This window comes from Pongo pygmaeus, chromosome X, assembly GCF_028885625.2.
Source record: "Pongo pygmaeus isolate AG05252 chromosome X, NHGRI_mPonPyg2-v2.0_pri, whole genome shotgun sequence".
Taxonomy (NCBI): Eukaryota; Metazoa; Chordata; class Mammalia; order Primates; family Hominidae; genus Pongo; species Pongo pygmaeus.
This window is the reverse complement of record NC_072396.2, coordinates 52,482,373-52,502,819: the sequence shown is the minus strand read 5'-3', so window position 1 is coordinate 52,502,819 and position 20,447 is coordinate 52,482,373. Positions and strand designations below refer to the sequence as shown.

Here is a 20,447-nt window from a genome sequence, read left to right as displayed (position 1 = left end):
GCCCCTACTGTTCTGCATCTGCAGAGGCAGAATCTTATGCAGTCTGGGCTCCTGTTGTCACCGAGGCCATTAAGCCATCTCTGAGCACCTGCTGGGGGACAAACACAGCCTGAACCCTCTCCGGGAGTGTGCTGCCAAGCACTGGAGAGGAGATTTAGTTTGGTTTTATTCTTATCATGATCATGTTTTATTAATTTATATCTTTCATTCCTCTATAACATGAGGTCCATTTGTCATCCATGAAATACCTTAAGCCAGATCTATACTGTTTTCACATACCATGTAATATTTGATACGATTAAGAAAAGCCATGCTTGCTTTGGCAGCACAAACACTAAAATTGGAACCGTGCAGAGATTTGCACATGGCCCCTGTACAAAGATGACACACAAATTCATGAAGCATGAAAAAGAAAGAAAAGAAAAGCAGTAAACTAGTGAGTTAACAGTTAACTGGAAAAGTTATCACTTTGAAGGCAATCCAACGTATTACCCTTCTACATATCAACCTTACCACCTGATTCTAAATTTAAATACTTGCTGTTTACCAACAGGAAATTACAACTCCATTTACATGTGTCTCTGGGGAAAGAGCATGCAAAGAATGACCACATCTCTACATATGCAAGGCAAATATCTGGAACAAAACAAAACAATTCTGGAATCCCGCATGACATTAATATTTTAGGAGTAGAGCACAAGATCCCCAAAGAACAACAAAAAAAACTTCACATTATAGAAAAAGAAATCACATACACATCAATTCTGAGTAAGAGCAATATATCTCAATCTACTTGTGCAAAACCAGTTGGTTTTTTGTTCGCTTTAATTCGTTTCAACCAATACTTTTGTGAAATAACAGTCTGTTTCTAGAAAAAATGATATTACAGTAAATTATAGAATACAAAACACAAGCCTCACTTTTTAAATTATTGATTCAGCATAAATAAAATCACTCTAAAATTGCAGTAAAAGTTCCCAAACACTTAGGCTCAGTTGTGTATTTAGTTCATGGCAGACCAGATCACCAACCCACACTTGTCCAAGAACCATATTTTGAATACACTGAGATAAAGTGTCTAAAAATGGAGATCTTAGCCCAGCACGGTGGCTCACCCTCCTAGTCTCAGCTACTCAGGAGGCTGAGGCAGGAGGATCCCCTGACCCCAGGAGTTTAGGCTGCAGTGAGCTATGATAGCGCCACTGCACCCCAGCCTGGGCGCCAGAGCAAGACTCCGTCTTTTTGTTTTGTTTTGTTTTGAGACAGGGTCTCACTCTGTCACCCAGGCTGGAGTTCAGTGGCACGATCTCGGCTCACTGCAATCTCCGCCTCCTGGGTTCAAGCAATTCTCCCGCCTCAGCCTCCCAAGCACTGGGACCACAGATACCCGCCACCACACCGGTCTGATCTTTGCATTATTTTTGTAGAGACAGGGTTTCACCATGTTGCCCAGGCTGATCTCAATCCTGAGCTCAAGCAATCCGCCCGCCTCGGCCTCCCAAACTGCTGGAATCACAGGCATAAGCCACTGCGCCCGGCGGATACCCTGTCTCTTAAAAAAAAATTAAAAATGAAAAAAATCATAAAAATGGAGATCTTCCAGGCCAAGCACAGTGGCTCACGCCTGCAATACCAGTACCCTAAACCTTCTTTCTTTTTAATAAATTGTCCAGTCTCAGGTATCTCTTTATAGCAGTGTGAAAATGGATTAATATGCCCACTAACATGCACACTGTCTCTATCACTCCCATTTCCACACATACTCTGTCCTATCCTGTACTATCATAAATAAAATGTCTTTAGACCAGAACAGATATGGTACCCACGACACCCACTGCCAAATACAACTAACTTAAATCAATCCCCATTATCATACACACCATCCCCATCATTCACATAGTCACACCCCAATTACTCAATCCCTACACTACACCATTATGCCGTGTCTAGCCACACCCACTATCATACACACAGTCCATGTCTCCATTATCAAACTTGTATCATCCTCCAAATCTCCTTCCACACATTCTCATACCACCTCCATTTCATACATACTCACAACCAATAACCACATCAACTCTGCTCTCACACACATATATTCCCCATTCCTCACTGGCACTCAGAAACTCTTTGCATTTTCCCATCATGTACTTTATTCAACAACCCTATTCAGAAACTCATGATTTTCCCACTCCAAATTATCACATTTTCATTGACTGTGATTACCCATGCTCACTGTATCCATCTGTCCTCACAAAGAGACACACTTCTCATTTTCCCCAGCACACATAGACACACAGACATACACCAACCTTCTCACCTCCACCATGTACCTATCTTCCATAATGACATTAAACTTGCCCCATTCCATCCTCCTTCTACATCAACATGTCCCATCCACATTTTCACACACACAATGATCCCAGTGTCCCATTATCCTGTCCTCTCCCTCCCCACTTTCTCGCACAACCATATTCACACACATGCACAATTCTTGTCTTTCACATATACTGTGACCATAACTACAACTGTCACATACATTCTGATCTCTTCCTGTTACTGTCACTCACATTGCCTCTGTCTTCATGATCACAGTGATTTCATACCATCCTTACACTGTCCCCATTGACACCATTATCACACATACCTTGGCCACATATCTCCACTACCCCACTACCACACAATACTCTCCCTATCTCTCCATCAAACACATGGCCCACATCACTTAGGATTTTACACTTGTGGTGCCCATTTCCTGATACTCATTTTCCTTCTCTCTTTTCTTTTCTCTCCTCTCCTTTCTTGTCCCCGACTCCTATCTTATTCTCTTGTACACACACACACACACAAACACACACACACACTTACTTTCCTGATATGTGGATCTTACATCAACCCAGATATAACAGAGAAGTTTCTCACTTGAAGCCTCATTGCAGAGTTCTAGTAGGTGTTAAGTGGAGAAACATATCATGCTCTAAAGATACGTTTGATGTTCCCATTGGTAGAGAGTGGTGAATGGATTCCTTTTGGTACATCTGCCTTTAAGAAGCATTTCTTCATGTTTTGTTATAGCATTTAGATGGGGTTTTAAATATTCTATTGATATGTCATTAATATGATATTCCGTAATTGAGCTATTTGTACTACAGTCTTCCTAAAATATCCTAATACCTTTCGTGTCACAGCAAAATTATGATATTTTTGGTCCTGAAGAGATAGACAAGTTCAAGCACATGGCAATACTGAATATATCACTGAGCTATGTTAGAGGGAACACTTAATCTTTACTTCTCATGTTTCTAAGTGGAAGAACTTCAAATAGACTAACACTCCTGCTTTTCTGTCCACAGAAGAAGGAATGAGTTATATGACTAGTATGTTTGGAAGAAACATCTGAGTATGCTTGTGTGATGGCTAATACCGAGCATCAACTTGATTGAATTGAAGGATACAAAGTATTGATCCTGGGTGTATCTGTGAGGGTGTTGCCAAAAGAGATTAACATTTGAGTCAGTGGACTGGGGAAGGAAGGCAGATATACCCTTCATCTGGTGGGCACAATCTAATCAGCTGCCATCGAATATAAAGCAGGCAGAAAAACGTGAGAAGGAGAGACTGGCCTAGCCTCCCAGCCTACATCTTTCTCTCGTGCTGGATGCTTCCTGCCCTTGAACATTGGACTCCAAGTCCTTCAGTTTTGGGACTCGGATTGGCTCTTCTTGCTCCTCAGCTTGCAGATAGCCTATTGTGAGACCTTGTGATCGTGTAAGTTAATACTTAATAAGCTCCCCTTTATTTTTATGTGTATATATAGTTCTGTCCCTCTAGAGAACCCTGACTAATACAGCTTGGCTTAGGCTCTTGCTCTCTGCCCTTCATCTACATGCTTACAGAAAACATATCATGCATCAAGTGGCCCACTTTTGGCCCAGAGTCTTGTGGTTTTTCATCATTGCTCATCATTGCTTATGGTGGTCTAGGTAAATCTGCTTAATTCTGGAGTCCAATATTAGGAAGTCCACATTAAAGCCATATTCTCTGAAGTGTTATCAGTAATAAAGATGATGTTTTGAGTTCCATTTATCTGATTCCTACATCTTTCAATTTCAATTGGTTCTGAACCTAGTCAGGAAAGATGAGTGTTATTTATTGATCCCTCACAGCTCCACACAATGGATCAATGAAATCATATAAATTCTCTTTACTGGTGTTATCCATGTTTTACTACAAACAGGTTTCTAGGTGGAGTTTGTTTTTGATTAGCATTACCAGCAAACACTGATACAAATTAACATCAAGTCTAAACAAGGATATTGCATTGCCACTACCCCAGATTCCTCGTTTCCCTGAACTAGGAATTCAAATTCTGAATGGGTAGAGTTACCGTGGTACAGTAGGTGAAAATTAATCAGGAGTAGAAAAACACCCTTTGATGAAAAAATTTAGAATTTAGTCTTATAGAATGCTCTTGTTAAAAACAGGTTATTTAGAATTACATTTAACAGTCATTTTAGCTCTTTCTTTTTTCTTTTTGCTAGCTAGCTTTGTGTTACCTTTTGAGCCCTTGCATATAAACTTAAATACTGTGCTTGTCTGCTCTCAGTGAAAGAACAATATTTCAGAGTGCAATTTGTGTCCAAGGTGACTAGGCCTAAATATTGGAATTTTCACAGTTTTATCTGGGGACAATCAGTGTTCTAAAGAAATGGCAACTTTTCGCTGGAGATAAGGCAGTGTGAAGATCAGAATTCACATGTCACCTCGTTTCCATAGTAACACCATTCATATCTGCACATAGTTGATATTCTAGCAGTACTGACTCAAATACATTCCAATCTACATCAAGGCCCACAATGTGATCATTAATAAAAACAAACATTAAAAAGTTTCAGCAGTCAGAGAGAAATAAAACAAAGCTATTAGACAAGATACGTAAAAACCGACTAAAAAGTAATAAGAACATCTGAGGAAAATGCAGCATATACACACAAAAACTTTCTAGAGCTCAAAGCTTTAAAAACAAATTCTATATTAGTCTGTTCTCACACTGCTATAAAGAAATTCCCGAGACTGCATAATTTATAAAGAAAAGAGGTTTAATTAGTTCATGGTTCCACAGGCTGTATAGGAAGCTTGGCTGGGGAGGCCTCAGGAAACTCACAATCATGGCAGAAGGTGAAAGTGAAGCAGGCACATCTTACATGGCCAGAGCAGGAGGAAGAGAGAGAAGGGTGGAGGGGCTACACACTTTTAAACAACCAGATCTCGTGAGAACTCACTATCATGAGAACAGCAAGGGGGAAATCTGCCCTCTTGATCCAATTACCTCCCACCAGGCCTCTCTTCCAAATTAGGGATCACAATTCAACATGAGATTTGGATGGGGACACAAATCCAAACCGTATCAAATTCCAATTAAACAATAAAATGAAAAATGATGTCAATGATGAGCCCTGAATTACTTGACTAGAAAATTAAGTGCAAGATTTATATCAAGGCACTGAGCAAAAAAACCCATAAAGCAATAGATATAATGAGATACAAGACAAGATATCTAGAGGATAGTGTCAATGAACCTAAAATGTGAATATGGGAGATGGATGGGGAGTTAAAGGAGAAAAGAAATAGAAGGAAGAAAGGCAATACTTAACTAAATGATAGAAGAAAATTTCCCTGAGCTAAAGAAAGGGCTACCTGAATTCCAGACAAGATTGAGTACCTGTTCATCCATCCATTCATTAATTTATGCATTCATACATTAACTTAATCAACTCATCTAATGAGGACTTATTACACAGCCAGCACTGTTCTAGGCACTTGGGATATATCAGTGAACAAAACAGACAAAAATCCCTGTCTTTGTGGAGCTTACATTCTAAGATATACTCAGGATACCCTGATTAAATTCTTGAATTCAAGGAAACAAGAAAAAAAATTACAATCTTAAAGAGAAAGAGAAACAAAATTCAGAAATCTTCAATGATAAAAACTCTCAACAAATTAGGTATAAGAGGAATGTACCCAAAAGCAGTAAAGGCCGTATATCACAAACCCATGGCTAACAACATACTCAATGTTGAAAAGCTGTAAGCTTTTCCTCTAAGATCATGAACAAGACAAGGATGCCCACTCTCACCATTTCTATTCATCATAGTACTGGAGGCCCTAACCAGAGCAATTAGTCAAGAAAAGGAAATAAAATGCATCCAAATTGGAAAGGAAGAAGTGAAATTATATCTGTTTGCAGATGACATAATCGTATATACAGAAAAACCTAAGGACTCCATAAAACAAACTATTAGAACTAATAAATGAATTAAGTTACATAATATACTATCAGCATAGAAAAATCAATAGTATTTTTATGTACTAACAATAAATAATCCAAAAGGGAAATTAAGAAAATAATCCCACTTATAATAACATCAAAACCAATAAAATACTTAGGAATAAATTTAACCAAGGAGGTAAAAGATCTGTACACTGAAAACTACAAAACAATAATGGAAGGAATTGAAAAAGACACAAATAAATTGAAAAGTATTCTGTGTTCATGGATTGGAAGAATCAATATTGTCAAAATGTCCGTACTAACTAAAGCAATCTGCAGATTCAATAAAACCCCTATTAATAACTAAAAGCAATCTTGAATAAGAAGAACAAAGTCAGAGGCATCATACTTCCTGATTTCAAATTATGTTACAAAGCTATAGTAATCAAAACAACATGGTACTGGCATAAAAACAGACACATAGACAAATAAATAAAATAGCCCAGAAACAAATCCATGCATATACAGTCAACTAATCTTTGACAAAGGTATCAAGAATACATAATGGGTAAAGGATAGTTTCTTCAACAAATGGTGTTAGAAAAACTGAATGTCCATTGCAGAAAAAAATGAAATTGGATCATTATCTTACACACACACACCACACACACACACACACACACACTCTCACACCCCTCAGCTCAAATTGGAAATTGGATTAGAGATTTAAATGTAAGTCCTAAAACATACAACTTCTAGAAGAAAACATCGGAAAAGGTTCTTCACATTGAACATGACAATGATTTTTTTGTTATTACACCGAAAAGGCAGGTGACAAAAGCAAACATAAACAAGTGGGACTACATCAAACTACAAAGTTTCTGCACAGCAAGGGAAACAATCAACAAAATGAAAAGGCAACCCACAGATTAGGAGAAAATATACACAAACCATATATCTGATAAGGGGTTAATATACAAAATATATAAGGAACTCATATAGTTAACTCAGTAGTTAAAAAAAACACACACACAAATAACCCAATTTAAAAATGGGCAAAGGACCTGAATAGACATTTTTTTCCAAGGAAGACATACAAATGCCCAACAGGTATATGGAAAGTGTTAAACATTTCTAATCTTCAAGGAAATGCAAATTAAAACCACAATGAGATATCATCTCACACTTGTTATGATAGTTATTATCAAAAAGTCAAATGATAACAAGTAGTGGCAAAAAGTGGCAAAAAGCGAACCTTTATACATTGTTGGTGAGAGTGTAAAGAGGTACAGTCGCTAGCAGAAACAGTATGGAGGTTCCCCCCAAAATTAAGAATTGAACTACCATATGATCCAGCAATTTGACTTCTGGGTGTATATCCAAAGGAGATAAAATCACTATCTTAAAGAAGCATCTGAACTCCCCTGTTCATTGCTGCATTTTTAGCAATAGTTACAATATGAAAACAATCTAAGTGTCTGCAACAGATGCATTAAGAAATTGTGTGTATACGCACACACACATACACACACACAATGGAATATTGTTCACCCTTGATAAAGGAAATCCTGCCATTTGCAACAACACAGATGAACCTGGAGGACACTATGCTAAGTGATATAAGCCAAACACAGAAAGACAAATACTGCATGATCTCACTTATATGCTGAATCTTTAAAAAGTTGAACTCATAGAAACAGAGAGTGGATGGGTGGTTACCCAAGGTCAGCCAGTGTGTGGGGGAAGTGGAGAGATGGTCAAAGGATACAAACTTGTGGTTGTAAGATGAATAAGTTCTGGAGATCTAATGTACAGCATGGTGAATATAGTTAGTAATAATGTATTACATACTTGAAATTCATTAAGAGAGTAGATCTTAAGTATTCCCACAAAAAAGGTAACTGTGAGTTGATGGATATGTTAATTAGCTTGACTGTAGAAATCATTTCCCAATGTATATTTATATCAAAATATCACTTTGAATATGTATACACCTTGAATATGTATAATTTTTGTCAACTATAACTCTAAGAGAGCTGAAAAGAGAGAAAATGTCACCTGCAATAGAAAAATTAAATTAGACAGACAGGACTTTCATCAGTAACAGTAAATTTCATGACCTCATTCACTAATTATCCCAGAAATGGCTTTACAGTTCTCAGAGAAGCTAAAGTCAGTTTTTGACTCAGAACCTCTGTTTTCCTGGGAGACTATCTAACAGGGGCAACAGTACCCTTTTCTCACACAACTAGGTTTGTGTTCGCTTTTCCATTTTTTCAAAACTAAACAATATGTTGTTTAAAAACATATATACAAGTGATAAAAATATACGAAAACCAAAGAAATTGTTAATACAAAAATCAGGGTAGTATTATCTCTAGGTGGAGGTGGACAGGAAGGTGTGATTGGAAAGGGCACTAAAGTACTGATTATGTTCTATTTCTTGTCCTGGTCGGTGGGTCTGGAGGCATTATTTCATTTTTATTATTTTAAATGTAAATATTAATTCATTCAACAAATAAATGTCTATCATGTATCAGGCACTATTCTAGGCACTGGAAAAACAGAAATAAATAAAATAGATAAAAATGTGTCCTTATGGAGCTCACAAAGTACCCAAGAAATAATAAAACTTTCCAGAGTCCAAGTACAAAAACATACAAACTGAAAGAGTTTACCTACCAGGTATCTAGGACAACAGATATACAAATATCCACACATCATCATGAAATTTTAGAATATCAGGGATAAAGTGGAAATCCCAAAAGCTTTCAGGATTGAAAACAGCCCAGACTGGATCAAGAGAGAAGGCTCTACAAAGGGGATTTCTAGAAAATAAATATTCTGAATATTCTGACGTTTTTTAGCAGTTACACAAAAATAGACATATGATAGAGCTAACGGAAAAAATAAGGATATTTTGGGAGGCCAAGGCGAGCAGATCACCTGAGGTCAGGAGTTCGAAACCAGCCTGGCCAACATGGTGAACCCCCATCTCTACTAAAAATACAAAAAAATTAGCCGGATATGGTGGGCGCCTGTAATCCCAGCTACCTGGAGGCTGAGGCAGGAGAATTGCTTGAACCCGGGAGGCAGAGGTTGCAGTGAGCCAAGATCGCGCTATTGCACTATAGCCTGGGCAACAGGGCAAGACTCTGCCTCAAATATATATATATGTAAAAATACACAGATAAAAGGGAATTATAACTCTAGAAATGATACAAATGTGTTCAAAACAGAAATGTAGACACAATTCACTACCTGTCTCTTTAGTGAACAATGTTTGCACAATCACAATGTATAAACATCATTAACCAAAAAGTATGCTATAGCTATACTAAAAGAATGGAGAAGGGAATTGAGGGAGAAAAAGTGAATTAAATCTTCATCTACCATAATGGGAAGTCAACAGCTAATATCCGAAATAGGTAACTCATGAAATAATGGTATTTAGATAAAAACCAAAAGAAGTAGATTTCAAAGTTGGCTAATTTGCATTCTAGCCTTCAAGCGTTCAAGTCTGGTGGTGAAAAAAAGTGAAGCTAATACTGCTATTTTTTGTTATTTCTTTTTTAAGCCATACATAGGTCTTGCTATAATATACAGTATATTTACTATAATAAAAAAATTCAAAATAAAATGTCTTTTAATTATAAAGGGAGCGAAGGGATATGATGAGAGCTGAGATGTACTAAAATTAATGAGGCCAATAGAATAGATCAAAAGATGGTGGAGCATATAAATGTGGAAACTGAAGCCCCGCCCCACTGTTTGCTTTTTATTCTTTTGCAACATGGGGGTGGGGTCCAAATTGCTCTTGAATTGTGGACATAATCGAAGAGGAGCTTTACATTTGAGAAATGACCATGAGAAGACCTGGCAGCTCCATTCTCCCAGGTAGGGTGGGAATGGAATTATGAGTCAGAGACCTGGAAGACTGAAGACGAGAGGGAAAATTTATGCTGGGACATGCTCAGCTTGCCACAAGAGGGCAGAACAAGAATGCTGTATCTCCTCTGGTCCCCCTCCTACCTTTCTTCTGCTGATTCTCAGCTTTGTCTTCCCTTAAAATGCCTAGGTTTCTGAGATTCTGCCTTGGGTCTTTTTTTTTTTTTTTTTTTTTTCTCACTCCACACCACCCTCTGCCGGGGCAATCTCATTGATACTTCAATTAAAACCACCACTTCTATATTTGATGACTACCAAATTTCTATCTGATTTCTATCTGTAACCCTACTTGCTTCACAGCAGCAGAATGAATTCCGGACTACCTACTGAATAATTCCTCTTGGACACTGCAAAGGTCATTCTTTCCCCAAAAACCTGCTCCTTATTCTGAGTTCTCCATGAATGGTTTTTACATCTTGTTAACCATCCAAGGCAGAAAGAAAACTGGGCATCATCCTTGATTCCTTCTTCTCCATCAGTTCCCCTATATCTAGTCAGTGACCAAGTTCCAAATTTCTTGCATATATGGTATTCTCATTTCATTCCCACTGCCTTAACCCAGATTTCAGTATCTACTTTATAAATAGCCTCCTAACTGGTCTCCCTGCACGCAGTTCTCTTTTCCAATCTATCCGTCACACTCCTTTTTTTCTTTTCTTCTTGAGACGGAGTCTCACTCTGTCGCTCAGGCTGGAGTGCAGTGGTGTGATCTCAGCTCACTGCAACCTCCTCCTCCCAGGTTCAAGCGATTCTCCTGCCTCAGCCTCCCAAGTAGCTGGGACTACAGATGTGCACCACCATGCCTGGCTAATTTTTGTATTTGTAGTAGAGACAGGGTTTCACAGTGTTGGCCAGGATGGTCTGGAACTCCTGACCTCAAATGATCTGCCCGCCTCGGCCTTCCAAAGTGCTGGGATTACAGACGTGAGCCAATGCACCCGGCTATCCATCACACTCCTACCCACAGGATCTTTCCTTCTTTCTTTCTTTTTTGAGACAGAATCTCACTCTGTTGCCCAGGTTGGAGTGCAGTGGCATGATCTCAGCTCACTGCAACCTCTGCCTCCCAGGCACTTCTTTGTTCATGGCTCCTTTCTCCAAATTCAAAGTCAGCAGCATAGCATCTTCTTTCCTCTCTGACCTCTCCTTTAGTCCTCACATTCTCTCTCTATAAGTCTGGCCCTCCTGCCTCTCTCTTATAAGGATCCTTGTGATTACATTGGGCCCACCCTAATAATCCAGTATTATCCCTGCATCTCAAAATCCTTAATTTGATCACATCTGCAGAAGTCCCTTTTACCATTTCAGGTAACATATATTCACAGATTCTGGAGATTAAAATGCAGACAGTTTTGGGGGGCCATTATTCAGCCTACCAACTGCAGGTTTTGCAAATTGTGGACCGCATGATTCTGCAGAATACCATTCACATTATGACCATCAAAGATATCTGTGTTTATTATGACAATTTTCTAGCAAGTGGTAAGAAAGTCTTTTGAGGAAGAGGTATTATTTTACAATTCACACAAAGGTACCATATGAGCCAGCAGAAGCCCCATAATCTAAAGTGATTAATACTATCACAACACAAGTGTAACACATTCATTCCCCAACTGGGGTAGGAGAGGTCTATTATAGAGTGTTAAGATCCTTGCAGAACCAACAATAATATATTTTAATAACATATTTGTTAGGTATGTACTACATGCCAGGCGCCGTACTAGATACTTTATACCCTTTATCTAGAATCCTTACAACTTGGTACAGTATTATATCCTGACCTAAAAAAAAAAATTAGCAAGGTGAGACTCAAAGAGATTTATTAATATAACTAAAGTCACACAGCTAGAAGGTGGTTAAGCTGGCAAATAAACCCAGTTATACCTGAAGGTAGATCCTGAATACTTTCTGGTGTAGCACACTGCCTCCTTGAAGTGAGAAGGTAGAAAATCAATTTATTAATATTTCTTACACCTTGAGTTTCTGAAAGTCACGCTTATTTTTGACTCAGTGCTAGAGTACTGCATATTTCTGAAGCAATTTCAAATTCAAGTTCCTCTGAATACTGGGTGATACACAAGCAATCTATAGCTAAATCCATCTGGGGAGAAAATCATGCCACATACCCTAGCTTCTCCACTTCTTTATAGGCTGAATTCTACTTTATTTTGGCTTGTTTGGTTATAATTCCTAGAACGACCTGGCTCTCTTCCTGAAGCTCTCACCACATCTGTCCTCTCCATTCCTACTCAATCTTTTTAAGAACTGGGTAACTACCTTGTTCCCGATGGTGAAGCTATCCTGGCCAGTCCCAGAGCCTGTGCTTTCCATCCCACTCCATGTTGTCTACACCACAGAAAGTGGTTAGGGTGAGCATTTGAGAACAGAATTTTGTTATTAATGAAATCTTTCAAGATTGGAAGTAATCCCTATTCAAAGGGATAATATAAATATGATAAAGCCTTTATAGTCCTTACTAAATTTGATAGAACCCAATGTACAGTCTCTAATTCCAAAACTGACTGAAGGCTCCCAATACTCACTGAAGAGTGAATCCTGATTTCTGAAGGAATTTCTTAATGATGAATAAAGACTAACACATCCTTGAAGATTTACATATTGCCGCTATAAACCCAGAACAATTAAACTCTCTAGGACTCAAACCCTGGCTCTTCCAGTGACAAGTATGTGATCTTGGGGAAGTTTTTCCACCTCATTTCTTTGGTTTCTTCATGTGTGTGTAAAACAACAATGAGGATTTCCACATTGTATGATTATTGTAAAAAAATGATTAAAGAAGCTATGTAAAGTTCTTGTAGTCCTTGGCACACTGGCAGGCGTGTAATAATGTAGTAACTATTTTAACTAACTTTTACAAAGAATCTTTTTTCATTTTTACCAAGACCTGATTTTCTCATAAAGACTTTCCCACACGCATTACATTAATAAGATTCCTGCCACTCTGTATTTTCTGACGCTGAGTAAGATTAAACTTCAGATTGAAGGCCTTTCCACATTCACTGCATTTAAGCAAACTCACTATGGACTTGCTGATATCAAATAAGGCTGATATCCTGCTGAAAGCATACCCATAATTTTTTACATACATAGAAGGTGATGCCTTTATGAATATTCTGATGATGAATAAGACTTAGCCTCTAATTGAAGGCTTATTCATTACAGGTACAGAGCGTCTGTCCACTATGAATCTGCAGATGACGAACAAGGAGTGATTTCTGTTTGGAGGTTTTTGTATATTCATTGTAAAAGATTTTCTTTGATGACAAATAAAATTTGAGCTCTAGATTAAAAACATTTCCATATTCATTACACTGAAAGGATCTCTTTCCATCTCCGCTATAAATTTTCTAATGTTTTTGAAGGTCTGTTATCTCCAGATACCCTTTCCCACATTCATCATTGCATAAGGTTACTTTCCACTATGAATTCTCTCATGTTTAATAAAGTCTGAGCTGGATCTGAAAGCCTTTCCACATGCATTATGAGCATAGGGTTGTTCTCCACTATGAATTCTCTCATGTTAAAAAAAAAAAAAAGCCTGAGTTTGTCCTGAAGCCTTTCCCACAGTCAGTACACTCATAGGGTTTCTGTCCAGTATAAACTTTTGCATGATTCAAAAAGCTTCATCACCCACTGCAATTTGTCCAGCACTGGGAAAGTTTTTCTACCCTATGAAATTTCTGGTGTTGAAAGAGAATCACGTCCTGCCTCAAGACCTTTCCACATTCTTATGGCCATAACAAATCAATGAATTCTCAGGTGTGAGTCCTCAGATGGCAAGTAAGACTGGCATCATGATTAAAAATTTCTTTATATTCACTACATTCACAGCATTCATAGGGTTTCTCTTTACCATGAGTACTCTGAGGTACCCTTGAACACTGACAAAGGACTTTTTGACGTTAATCACATACATAAGACTTTTCCCCATCAGAACCTCCCCAGTGTCTCACAAATTCTAAAACCTTTGCAAGAGTTATGGTCATGTGAATCATATCTCTGTGCTTTTTTTCCTAGAAGATTCCCATATATAATACACATCTAGCTTGCCTTTCCTCAGTTAATTCACTCACAGCCTTTCTCTTCAGTCGTATAAGTGGCAGTACTGTGCCTGTAACAAATTTTCCTGCATAAGGAATACGTTCAACTCTTCCCTGCCAAGCTTTCCTGCAGCCATCCCTTTACCTATATGTCATCACATGCCAAGTCTTCTCCAAAGAAGAGACTCAGACCAATAGTCCTTGGATTCTGGATCCATAACATTCTTTGGAATTTGGCTTTTTCTGAAATTTCCCTCTTTAGAGTAGAACTCACTCTAAATCATAATCTTGTCATCTAAAATGACAGACTCACATACATAAATGGGCAAAGAACATGAGTAACAGTTCACAAAAAAGGAAATGCAAACAGATTAATAAATACATGAAATATTCCATTTTGTTAGTCATCAATTAATGTAAAGTAAAACAACCATGAGAGTTTATTTTTCCTTTCTCATTCCCACCAGCAGCTTGTATGAATGCCTGACTGACTATTCTCCTTCCTGGTGTGAATGTAAATTAGTACAACTTTCTGGAAAACAATTTTGCAGTATGTAATTAAAAACCAGAGAATAGTCATACCTTTTGACCCAATAATCACTCTTCAAGCAATCTATTCCAAGAAAATAGTCAGATATCCAAACATCCATGTACAAAACTACTTATGGAAGCATTTATATTAGTGAAAAAATGAAAACACCCAAAAGGTCCAAGAATATGAAATTGATTAAGTAAATTGTGGTATATTTTAATGATGGGATATTATGTAGTCATCAGAACTATTGTCAAAGAATTGTTATCGACAAGTGGGAATTCTTAAAAGATAACTTTTAGAGAAGAAAGCAGGTGTTATGGGCTGAATTGTGTCCCCTCAAAATTCATACGGTGAAGTCCCAACCCCTAGTACCTCAGAACGTGACTATATTGGAGACGAGATCTTTAAAAAGGTAGTTAAATTAAAAATGACATCATTAGTGTCTAGTTAGGTAGTTAAATTAAAATGACATCATTAGAGTTCTAATCAAACATGCCTGGTGTCCTTATAAGAAAAGGAGATAAGCCCGGTGCAGTGGCTCATGCCTGTAATCCCAGCACTTTGGGAGGCCGAGGTGGGCAGATCATTTGAGGTCAGGAGTTCGAGACCAGCCTGGCTAACATGGTGAAAACCTGTCTCTACTAAAAACACAAAAATTAGCCAGGCACAGTGGTGGGCACCTGTAATCCCAGCTACTCAGGAGACTGAGGCAGGAGAATTGCAAAAATAAAATAAAAAGAAGAGGAGATAAAGACAGAGACACACAGAGAAGGAAAACCATGTGAGGACACAGGAAGGAGAAGACGGCCACCTACATGCCAAGGAGAGAGGCCTGAGAAGAAACCAACCCTGCCAGCACCTTGATCTCAGACATGTAGCCTCCAGAATTGGGAAAAAATAAATTTCTATTGTTTAAGCCACCCAGACTGTGGTACACAGTCCTAGCAAATGATACAAAACTGTATATACTGAAAAGAAATATATCAATTACTGAACAGTATTTATCTCTAGTTAATAAAACTGTGGGTCACTTTTATTTCCTTCCTAATAAAGTTTTGTTGTTCTCTAAAATCTTCAAAATGAGCATGTCTCTACTTTTATAATGTAAAATATGTAAAAAAGGAAGATATCCATAAGCAAACAGCTTAAAAAATAATACACAGAAAAACATAATTTTTACTTGATGAAAAGAAGCTGACAGAGAATCAGTTGAGAAATTAAGGCCTGCTGAGACCCAGTGATATGTCTCACTTTGGGGTGGCCTCCCAAATCAGGGAGAGAGGGACATGAAGAAACAAAGTGATATGAGCATGACTGGTTTATCTGGAGGGCAATGCAGAGGCAATGAAAAGAGATTAAATTGAGTAGGGAAATGGGAAGATTATCTGAACAAAGGAGGTGTTGACTGTGTAGAACTAGGAGAGGAAAGCAAGGATGGGGAAGAATGTAGAGGGTAAGAGATCTTCAGGAGACTGAAGAAGGTGATGCAATAGAGGAGAGAGGAGTAACTGGGCATACACACAAATGAAAAACGAACTCTCCTGCCTGGTCTTAGGGCACCCACCAGATGAAAAGTTTGAGAGGGGACAACAATAATAATAACTACCACAACCATTTAGTAAGCATGCACCAAACACAAACACTTCACTGAAATACATCATTGGTATTTCACATGGAAACCTCTAAAGTTTGCCACTATTATTCCAAGTTTGTAGATGAAGAAACTGATGGTCAAGAGAGGGAAGCTGACTTGCTCAACATTTTAGAGTTAATATGTAGGTGAATTGATATTCAGCTGAAGTGGGTCTGGCTCCAAAGCTCCTGTATTTGTCACCATGACAAGGTGCCTTGTGGGCATTCACCAATCCAAAATCTTCAACTATGCCACCACTATACAACTAAACTGTAAGTTCTCTAACCCCTACTTGTATCATTCTCCTTCCTCCTTTCATCTAAAAGGATTGCTTCCTGGGTCCCTTTGTCCTTAGCTCTTTCCAAATTCAGCAGGGAATTCATCTAGGTCTTTTCAGGAAAATACTGCAGTTGAAAACGACATCAAACTTTATGGTTACAGTTGGATACTGAATGTCCCTGAATTCAGTTCTGAAAGGTACAGGGTGGGTGGTAGAAAGGGATACTTATTTATCAGGACGTCTTAGAAACAGGACAAGGATCTTGTGAAAAAAGCATAGAACTGTGTGTGCTTCCAAGAGACAGGGAGATAGATGGGTCTTGACCTTGAGAGAGAAAACTCAAGGAAGAAAATCACGAGTCATTTACCTGCTTCCTAAAAGAAAGAAGTCCCAGAACCCAGGAACAAAAATTGACACAGTGTACGTTTCAGAGTTGGACAGAGCGGGGTTCAAAGCCCAATATTACCACTTACTTGCTATGTGACCTTGAGCAAGTATTTGCACTTTTCTGAGCGTCAGATGTGTCCTCTATAAAACAGAAGAAACAACATCCAAAAGATAATGAAGTTCTGAGCCTAAATCTAATCTTAAAGAAAATGTAGCAAGGAGTTATAAGAAATGTTTCTAGTTCTGATGATTGCCCGCCACATTATTTGGACCAATCCTCAGGTTGAAAACAAATTTTAAAAATCTTGATGAAAGAAAAGTAGTAACACCTACTTAAAAACAATAAAATGGCAGTATGGAAACACTAGGGCAACATTCCTGGGAAATGGGGAACCTCGAGATAAATACAGCAGTGAAGCAACTTCTGTCCTGGGCATTTGTCTATTCCAAAAATTTCAGCTTTCATTTTGGCTGCCTTGAAAGGCAAAAGAGATAAGAGATTAAAACCCAGAGCTACATTAAGTAGGAAAACTAAGAGGAGACATTCGCAACAATAAGCTGGGACTTCAAAGGGCTACCCCCTAAAGGGGAGGGTGAATGGAAGTAGGCCAGTTTTGCAGCTCAGATTTGGATCACATAACTTGCCCTGGGAACCTTGAGCCTTGAATTAGATAAAGAAGCAAATCAGCAGGATCAGCTGACAACAGAAATGTTCACAAAAAGACTTTAAACAATAGGATTATCAAACACAAACTATAAGACAATTATGTTTACTATGCATAAAGAGATAAATAATAAACTTGAAGATCTTACCAAGCAACAGGAAGCCATAACAAATGGCAGACCATAATTGAACCTAATCAAACATTTAGAAAAAAAATACAATACTCAAAATTAAAAACTCAAGGGATAGCTTTAATCAGCAGATTAAGTAGAGAATTTAAATTTAAAGACAGGTAAGACGAAATTATCTGAGCTCAGCAGGAAGATACAAAAGGGTGAAAAGTACAAAAAAGAAGGTAAGAGACTCAAACTGCTCTCGTTCATCAAGCAGTACTTAGGGCTTGTTAGTGGTCACATTAAATCTTCACAACTACTTTACAAGGCACAAAATATAGAATTTCATTGGTAATAAAATCCTTTCAGCTTTTTCTCCATTTCTGCCAGCATAACTAGGCCCCAGACATGTTTTTTATTTAAAACTAGCTAAGAAATTCCAGAGCCTAGCTTTACAAATGCAAATCTTCAGAATTAACAAAAGGAAACTCGGAAAGATATGAAGGCTCTGTGCCCGCTCCCCTGCTGCTGTGGAGGCGTGGAAACCATTTTGCTGCACAATAATTTCAAATAATCTGAATTTAAAAAGGAGTTAAATTGAGAACTGTAACAATCATGTAAATCTTGTTCCCCTTGGCAATATGGTGATTTGAGAATATTTGTAGCTGTTACCAACTAGTTCTATTCTCTGTTAATACAAATCTTTCCTTGGAAGTATTGTCTAAATAAAGCCATTTTATAAGACTCCTACAACTTTAGAAATTAATGCCTGTTTCAGGGAAAATAACCTACAAGAGAGATGTGTAATTCTAATTAGGTATTTTACTTGGTAATTCATTAACCTGGTGTGGTAGGCAGAATAATGGTCCTCCCAAGATGTTCAAATCCCAACCCTTGTGAAGATGTTACCTTACATGGCAAATGGGCTTTGCAGACGTGACTAAGATTCTGAGATGAAGAGATTATCCTGGATTATCTTGGTGAGCCCAATGTAATTACTGGGATCCTTATAAGGAGGCAGGAGGATCAGAGTCAGAGAAGAGATGGCAACGGGAGCAGGTCAGAGTCAGAGAGCTGAAGATGCTTTGCTGTTATATCTGAAGATGGAGAAAGGGAGCAGGAGCCAAGGAAGGTGGGTGGCCTTTAGAAACTGGAAAAAGCAAGAAGACAGATTCTTTTCTAAGGGTCCCTAAGGGAAGGGTAGCCCTGCCAACACCCTGATTTTAGGACCACTAACCTCCAGAATTGTAACATTAAAAGTGTGTGGTTTAAACTACTGTTTGTCATAATTTACTACAGCAGTAATAGGAAACTAATACATCTGGTGGAAAGTTGTAGTTGTCATCTCTATACAGCAGTACTCCTTTATCCGTGGTTTCACTTTCTGCAGTTTCGGTTACCTGCAGTAAACTACAGCCCAAAAATATTAAATGGAAAATTCCAGAAATAAACAATTCATACATTTTAAATTGCACACTGTCCTGAATAGCATGATGAAATCTCTGGCTGTACCACCTGGGCCATGAATCCTCCCTTTGTCTAGCGTATCTGTGCTACAGATGCTCCCTGCCTATGAGTCATCTAGTAGCTGGCTAGGTTATCATCTCTCATCATCACAAGAAGGTGAGTATGGTGCAATAAGATATTTTGAGAGAAAAGAGAGAAAGAGACCACATTACCATAACTGTTATTACAGTCTATTGTTATAATCTTTCTATTTCATTATTAGTTATTGTTGTTCACTGTACCTAATTTACAGGTACATTATGTATAGGAAAAAAACAGTATGTGTATAGGGTTCAGTACTGTCAACAGTTTCAGGCATCCACTGAAGGTCTTGGAATGTATCCCTGGAGGATAAGCGGGGACTACTTGTACTTGGAAACAGACGGGTACTATGATTTATTCCGGCAAATTAGGCATAATCATTGACTGGCACTTTCTTCTTTACTCACAGGCCTGGATAAGCAAATGCAAGCCTGTGATTCTGCTGGATTTACTCTATAATAATTACTTTGAGATGCTGTATTTCTTTTAAATTAACAATGTCATGATTTCTATTTCACCAGTGAGAAAATGGAAACTCTGAGAAGTTAAGTGCAGTAACTTGCCTAAGGTTCATCCACAAAGAGCTAGGATTTAAATCCCTGTCAATCAGTTATTGAACCCAGTACTTTTCCACTGCATCTTGCTGCCTCTCAAACTGCTTGGGGTGTGATAAAGAGAAGGCAGAGTAACTGAATATATTCCTTAATACAAAGGATTCCACGTTTACAGGATTCCTTACTTTCCTTCGCTTTAGTGCTAGGTCACAGTAAACAGAATTTTGCTTTCTCTTTTTTTTGTTTGTTTGTTTTTGAGACGGAGTTTCACTCTTGTCGCCCAGGCTGGAGTGCAATGGCACCATCTCAGCTCACTGCAACCTCCACCTCCCAGGTTCAAGCAATTCTCCTACCTCAGCCTCCCGAGTAGCTGGGATTACAGGCCCCTGCCACCATGCCTGGCTAATTTTTTGTATTTTTAGTAGAGACAGGGTTTCACCATGTTGGCCA

General features: G+C 38.2%; 1 protein-coding gene and 1 non-coding gene across 3 annotated transcripts in view; one reads left to right on the top strand and one right to left on the bottom strand.

Moving 5' to 3' along the window:
- Positions 1-20,447, bottom strand: part of MAGED1 (MAGE family member D1) — a 100,502-nt gene that overhangs the window by 31,860 nt on the left and 48,195 nt on the right. The window lies entirely within an intron of this gene.
- LOC129025526 (U6 spliceosomal RNA) lies at positions 315-416 on the top strand. The gene has a single exon (XR_008497276.1). It is a non-coding gene; the product is annotated as a U6 spliceosomal RNA (small nuclear RNA).